At 35.4% G+C, this 8,006-nt stretch overlaps 1 long non-coding RNA gene across 1 annotated transcript; it reads left to right on the top strand.

Annotated features, from left to right (window-relative positions):
- The first annotated feature begins 536 nt into the window (after positions 1–536).
- LOC148944392 (uncharacterized) lies at positions 537–5,415 on the top strand. Its single transcript, XR_016142882.1, has 2 exons — positions 537–892; positions 5,040–5,415. It is a non-coding gene; the product is annotated as an uncharacterized LOC148944392 (long non-coding RNA).
- Positions 5,416–8,006: the final 2,591 nt, after the last annotated feature.

Raw genomic sequence — 8,006 nt, 5'->3', positions numbered from 1 at the left:
GAAACAATTTGGACTGTATATTTGCACATTAGGAGGGGAGGGGTGGGGGGTTCGTTAAATTATAGCGGGTCTGCATGCAAAACTTGTTTTCTGTTTTCTGACTTCAAACTGTCCAAACACTACCCCCCACCCCTTTATATGAAAATATATACGCCTAAAACCATAAGGGTTCTCCGATACGGGCTCCAATCCCGTATTTTGGCTTTAAAACCTACTCTGTGTAAAAGCTTTGATTCAATACGCGGATCCAAGCCCTACTGCAGCCTGAAAACGAAGCTAAAACGAATTTTCGCTCCCACGTTCTCTCAACGAAATTCAATTTTGTTTTTCCCCGAAATTTCCCCGAATCTTGAAGAATTGAAGGCACGTCCGCCTATGGTCTTAAGAAGGTTGACCAAGAATTTAGAATTGACATAGGACCATAAATTTGCTTGAAATAACAGGCAAACGTTTAAACTTTTCCCCACCCCCCTAATGTACAAATATATACCCTGAATTGGTATATATAGGGGTGGGGGTAAATTCATTCCCAACAAAAATTATTAATATATTTGGAAAGAGCATAAAAAAGGCATGGGGTGGTATGTTTGCTTTATTCATAAGTCAATAATATGAATAATGAAAAATTTACCTAGGTTTCAAGCAATTGATTCATTCTCTTGGATTAATCAAGAAACATTTTGTGGTAACTTTTTGCAGTTTATATTATTGACTTACAAATAAAGTAAACATACTGCTTGATGCCTTTTTTTATCCTCTTTCCATATATAAAAATCATTTTTGTCAGAAATGAATTTTACCCCCACCCCTATATACACCAATTCAAGGTATATATTTGCTTATTAGGTGGGGGGGGGGTGAGGGTAGATTTTATTTCTGATGTAAATGAGAGGTAAGTTTAAACTTAACCCCCCCCCCCCAATCTGCAAATATATAGCCTACCCTGAATTGGTACTGTATATATAGGGGTGGGGGTAAAATTCATTTCCAACAAAAATGACTAGTATATTTGGAAAAAAGCATAAAATAAAGATATCAAGTGGTATGTTTACTGCATTTGTAAGTCAATAATATGAACTGCAAAAATTTACCAATTTTCCAAGTTTCAGTATACAATGGGTGCTGTTGAAAAAGAAACACTTTAAAATTCTGAAAAATCCTAAAAAAAATACACTTCACTCTATTTTACCCCTCTGTAATGTGCATATATATAGCCCTAATTATAAATTTCCCATTCATTTTCTGTTTCTGGATTTTTTCAGTATTAAATCAGTTTACAGGTATTAAGTTGAAAGAACAGAGTGACATATGTCAAAATCCAAAGGAAATATATACTTTAGGCTACATATTTGCACATTAGAGGGGTTGAAGTAAATTGAAGTGCTTTTAAGAATAATACAAGTGTATGATTTAGCATTTTTTAGATTTTTCAAGAATTTTATAGTGTTCTCTTTGCAACAGCCACACCTTTTCCTAAATTTTTTGAACCTTGTAAGTCAGGATTCAGCCAAATTGTAAGGATCAAGACAGACTACTTCCTCTGGGCATTGTTTTTGATGCAGGTCTATTTCTAGAGTCCCCAGACATCCTCCTTTCAGAGGACATGTCCTTCTTTTTAACCTGTGTCTTCCTGTCCTCTCCTTTCACAAAATTTTTGAATTTGTCCTTCTTTTTGTGTCTAACTAATACAAAACACTTTTACATTCATGACTTCCCAATAAAACACTAAATATTAGGAAAATTATACACTTTTAAATAAGATACATAATAGCCTAACATTTGACTCATTAGAACAGGGAATTTTTGCTCTGAAAAATTCAGAATGGGTATCTTTGGTCACACTATTGCTCATTGTCATCATAAGTAACTAGTCTGTATATCATTAAGCATTTTTTTACTCATCAAAATGCTAAGATCTTGCTGCTCATTGCCAAATAGAACATTTAAGAGAGAACTATGATGACAACCTCATCAACGTCTGAAATGAATTCAGTTATCCAGGGGTTTTCTTGTAATTGTCCAGTTCTCAATTTGTCTACGACAGATTTTATGGTTTTGGGAGATCTAAGCAAGGAGTTGCCAAAGTTGGGATTGATGAGTTAGTTGTTTCTGGGTGTAAAATTAGGCAGGTTAAGACATGTAGATATTTGGGGATTATTCTTGATAAGCTTTTATGTTTCTGTAGTCATTCTGATAATCTCTGTATAAAATTAGCCCAAAATTTAGGATGTTTACATCGATTAAAGGATGTTTTTCCTTTTTCAATTATTAAAATTCTTTATCATTCTTTAATAGAATCATACCTAAGATATTGTCCCATTATTTACCTAAATTCATTTCTTAATCATTTTAAACCCCTCCAGACATTGCAAAATAAAGCTGTAAGAATCCTTGGTACTTTCTTTCATTGTCTTGCATGACTTAAAAATCTTTCTGAAACAAAAACTTTATTTTTATTTCTTCATATATTAAACCTTAATCAACTTAGGGATTTGCAATTACTGCTCTGGCATTATGATATTCAGTCTCCAGCAAGTTATTTTTATGAATCACCAATTCTTGTTACCCCTATTTGCTCACTTGCTTCTTTGTTGGCTTGTTTTGGAGCATATAGAATCCCTTTGGTTAATTGTGAAAGAGATAAATTTTGAATGAGATACCAAATCCCTTTTATAGCAAATAGGCTAAAATTAAATAGTAAATTTAAAAATCTTAATAGCCAATCACTTTTAAAGACTAAATTAGTAGAATATATTATTAACATTTGATGACAGGGTGATTCTTTTTGATAATTTGTTTCTTAATATTATTTTAGATTTTGCCGTGCTGGGGTAGCCTCCTTTGTCCTTCCCCTTCTATATGTTAGGATATTTTTTGGTTTATCTTCTTTATCTTTATTTTTGGTGTACTTGAACTCATTGTAATAGTTGTTAGCCTTCCTTTTTGAGCTTAGCTCCCTGTTGGCTTTATTTGATTATTTGTGTTGTTTATATTTGTTTTGAAATAAAATCTATCTATCTATCTATCAATGTCCTTAAGATAATATAAGATATTTATTTTAAAAAAATTTCTATCACAAGCCCACAAAGGGCTGAATTCGGGCTTTGGAGTCGAGAATGGTTGCACTAAAACTGGCAAAAATGCAAAAAAAATGACAAGAAAAAAGAAAAATCATGAACAACCATTTAAAAGTCAATAATTACACTGTAAGAAGTCAATTAAAAAAGTTTAAAAGATAAAAACCTGTCAAACTAAACTTGCACAAATACAAATTAGAAAAAGAATTAAAAGGGAAATAAAAAAGGGGGGGTGGCAAAATAAGAAAGTAAATACAAACAAGAACAGGACATAAATACATATAAATTAAAAGGGGCACTAAAAAGTGTCAATAATTCAACTACACAAAGTCAATAAAAGAGTTGAAAAGATAAAAACTGGTCAAGAAAGAGGGGGAGGGAGGGGACAAAAATAAATGAATAAGCAACAAAAAAAGAGAACAAAATATAAAATATATAAGAATTACAGGGGGAACTAAAACAAAAAAAAAAAGAGAAGGGACAGGCAAATGATTGCAAGAACCTGGGCGGCACCAAAAAAGAAACTAGTGGGACATTTTATTCATTTTTTTCTGTAATGGGGGGGGGGGACAAAATTTCTTTCGCATCTGGTAGTAATGCAGCAAATGGGGGACAAAACAGGGATGGGCTCAGAAACAGCTCAAGGTGGCCGTAATCTAGATGGGGAGTGACGTTCGGGGAAAATACTTGCCGTCCAAGGGTTTGTTATGGCATTTTTTGCTAAACAGAGGCACAATGAAACCCTCCTTTGCTCCAGGGTTTCCATACTAGCTCTTTTTAGGAGCAGAGAGTATGGCACCTTGCCTTATTTGAAAATTATTTGCAAGGCTCTCTTTTGAATTGATTCGATTTTTTCTGATTCTTTGCAAGAGATACCAGGGTGCCAAACTGGACAAGCATATTCTAGATGTAGGTGGGCAAAAGATGTGTAAATCCTTAAGTAGTGGGAAGGGGGGGGGGCGCTTAATTTATTTAGGAGCTTAAGGAGGGCAATATACACATTAGTTCTATGGATGATGTCTTTAACGTGGATATCCCACTTTGAATTTGAAGAAATGGTGATGGCAAGTAGTTTAAATGAGGACACAGAAATTTCAGGAGGGATAGGATTAAGAAAACAGGGCAAGGATTTGAGGAAACAAATCGGCATTATCATAGACTTAGAGGGGTTTGCTGTTATGTCTAAGTCCAAAGCCTTGTCTCCAATTTCATTGAGGATACTCATAGGGTTGCTTATTAAATTTCTGAAGCAAGTTTCAACAACCATTAGGTCATCAACAAATTTCCATCAATCAGGCAATTCCATTGCAAGGCTGTTGATCATGACTGAAAAACGTAGGGGACCTAGGAGATTACCTTGGGGTATGACATTTTGGAAAGGGAGAGGATTTGAATAATGATTCTGGTATTTGACAACCTGCAATCTATATGTTAAGAAGGAGGCAACCAATTTCACCAGTAAGGGATCAATATTGAACTTGCTGACAAGTTTCTCATTTAAAATATTATGGTTAACAAGGTCAAATGCTTTCTGAAGGTCGATGGAAACTAAATTTAGCCAGGAATTAGGCTTTTCAAGGATTTTCCCGGTATGGTCAATAAGAGAAACGAGGTAGTGGGAAGTAGAGGTGGATTTTAGGTTCCCAAATTGCTTCAAGTCAGAAAGAGGTAGAATTTTTTCCTTTAGCCAATCTGCAAGGAATTCTTCATAAAGTTTAGAGAAAATAGGAGTAAGAGTAATAGGACTAACGCCTTCAAAACCAAGCTTTCCTTTTTTCTTTTTGAAAGAGGTTATGAAACCCTGTTTCCAAATTTTGGAATTCGTTCAGACTCGGTAATCTCGTTAAACAGGAAAGACAAGGGATTAGAAAGGAAATCACCAAAGGCACTAATAAGAGGAAAGGAGATATCCAAAGGACATACTTGTCTTTCTTAGTTTTTGAATTCTTCTTTCTATTTCAGGCAGGGAAAAAGTGGGTAAAGAAGTGGAAAGGGCTCCTGTTGGTAATTGGTTGGATAACGCTGGAAGGTTCTGGACAATGGAAGCAAGGAATTTATTTAGATTATTGGCAGTATTATCAGGGGACTCAGTTAGATTGAAGTTAAGCTGTTCAAGCCTCCTGCCACATAGCTTTTTAACCTCAGAATACCAGTTTTTTGGTTTATTAGTGAACAATTCTTCGACCTTGTTTTTGTAGTATGATTGTGCCAATTTACAAATGTCTCTTTTAATTGATTTTCTTAGTTTATTGATTTTCTTAGTACCATGTTTGAAAAGCTTCAATTTGGTTCTAATTAGCGTTTTTATAGATTGGTTAATAAAGGGTTTGTCACTGGATCATTTTCTAAATTTTTTTTTTCAGGGAAATAAATTTGATATTTATCAATTAGCTTTTTGTGGAACATAGCCATTTTCTGATCAAGATTTTTTAAACTATAAACATCTGACCAATCTTCAGTACTCAGCCACATACCAAAAGAAAGAAGAACAGAATTTTGAAGAGGGGGATAAGTGCCATAAGTTATTGAGAAAGAATGCTTAAAATTTGAGGAGGGGGATAAAATAATCGAAAGATGATAACTCCCACGTAATGGAGGCAAAGCTGAGGGAGGGCTGCAAAATTTATACATATGAGTTAAAATTACATCAAGAGAGGTATTTCCCCGAGTCGTTGGTATTTTAAAAAATTGCTTTAATTTAAGTGATGAGCAAAAATAATACAATTTAAGGTCGTTGGCATCGCCAACTAAAAAAAAGACCAGCATTGGGGTACTTAGAAATAACAAAATCAGCACATGTCTGCAATTGCTTCATGAATTTACGTTTTGACTCGATATTTTGATTTGGGGAATAATAGAAAACAGCTATTGCAATAATATTAAATGGACAAGGGAGAAATTTTGGTCTAATACTTAGCCAGAGAATTTCATCATACACAGATAAACTAGGGACTCAAATAACTTTTGGGTAAAGGTTACTCTTAGTAAAGAACAAAACACCGCCGCCTTTTTTTCCAAGTGGGTGGTCTAAAGGACAGAGTTTAATAAACTCTGAATAATTTGTCAGGCGCAGGGACCGTGGGTCACGGGACTGTACTTCAGTAATAGCTATAATATCTATTAGATTTGATTCTGAAAGCACCTCAAGTTCAGTAAGCTTTTCAAAATTAAGACTTTCCGCATTAGTAACTAAAAGTTTAGGAAAAACAAACCAATTGGGGAATCTTGACAGGGAGACTTGATGAGTTTGAGAATTTCCTGGGTGGGGTTCTAAATTTATATTACGATGCTGTGGAGAAGAAGGGTAATTGAAGGATTTACCTTGGGGATTTGGAGGAAGGGGAACAGGCAAGGATTCAGACGAAGCATGATGATGAAGGTGCGACTTGTTTCCATTTGGTGGGAAGTAAGAACAATTAGGATTTATTACAAGACCATTATTAAATACAAAAGGTCTCAGGCCTGAGTCACGTTGACGGGGTGGGCATGAGGGATAAAACAAATGGGTTGGAGGTGGGGTTTCGTGGAGATAGGGTAAGAAGGAGGAAAATTGGGGGGACTTTTGATAGGGAGGAAACGGGTAGATGGGAAGGTAAGATGGGAGGTAGGAGAAGGAGGGATGGGTACTGACGTTTCTAAGAGGCTGGGTATGATATTGGAACGAGGATTTTTCTTGTTCAAGAGTTTGGAACGTGAGCTGGTTAAAAGAGGAGGGGGAGTAGGTAATTGAAAGCGGTTTGTTAATTGTTGAGCTGTGTTTGACGAACTTTGGTGGGAGATTTTTGCTTGGGTGCGGTGTACTAAAAAGGATGGCCAAAGGGGGATGAGTGACTCTTACAAATTATATCTTTTACAGATTGGTGCAATTTTCTTCCTGGGGGTAGATAAAAAGAAGGAGGAACCTTAACGTGAGCTTTAGTGCAACCAAAGCGATGACCACTAGAAAAAACGGTACAGATATTAGTTAGATACTTGACGGTGGCATGGGACCGATGGGGCGATGAGGACGTAGCCTGGCCCACGGCCAGGGTAGCTTTTCTGTTTTATGACAAATTTAAATTCTTAAGTGTGATTGATGACCTAGAAGCATGGGCCAAATTACAAGCACTGTCGACACATGATAAGAGATCACTTAGATCACTTAGATCGCTAGTGAGAAGAGATTGAAGAAACAGTTAGCAAAAAAAGTTAAAGAGGTAAGATCAGAGTCCCCAGACTTTTGTTAAAATTATTTTCCATTGAAAGACATTAGATGTTAGCACATTGATTCAGGGGTGCAGCTTGGGTTTTAGGTTTGGGAGGGGGGAGATATAAATAATGTGCTGACAAAATTGTCCAGTGTGCTAACAAATGCTGACACATAAGCTTAATTAAACTAAAAACATAAGCTAAATTCCAAAGAGCCCCCCTCCTTTCCCAAAAACATTTAACTTGAACTTTGTTTTCAGTAAAGTGCAAATTATGTTTTGGGCTTTAAAAAGCATAGGGTGTGTTGGCCCTACTCCTGCTTAGGGTTGTTAATGTTTCTTTTAAGGTTAGCTTGATCATTTGTTGTATATTAAATCTATTTTATATATTGATAGTGAAAAGTGGATATGAAAACAAATTTATGGGTATTTCGGGAAATAGCCTTAAACCCCTCATAAATAGTATTGGCTCAAAATAACAAGTTCAGCATTAGATTTGCCATTGCTGAAAACCATTTACAGAAAACTTACAGTTCCCAGGCTTTAACAGCAAGGATAATCTCTTTTTTGCATTGGTAGGACTGATGTGTCTTCTTTATACCCCCTTTTCCTTTTCAATTCTAGCAGGGCACTAGAACATCCTTGAAAACTGTTTAAGAAGAGCTCATTTAAATGAAAATTACTATATCTACATGCTTTTGTAAGTACCAAGTACAATGTTAAAAACATAACACATTTTTGT

The sequence above is a fragment of the Artemia sp. Qi Xiang Cuo genome, chromosome 14, assembly GCF_049724085.1.
Source record: "Artemia sp. Qi Xiang Cuo chromosome 14, ASM4972408v1, whole genome shotgun sequence".
Lineage (NCBI taxonomy): Eukaryota > Metazoa > Arthropoda > Branchiopoda > Anostraca > Artemiidae > Artemia > Artemia sp. Qi Xiang Cuo.
The sequence above is the reverse complement of the archived record's forward strand: the minus strand, read 5'-3'. Positions and strand labels throughout refer to the sequence as shown.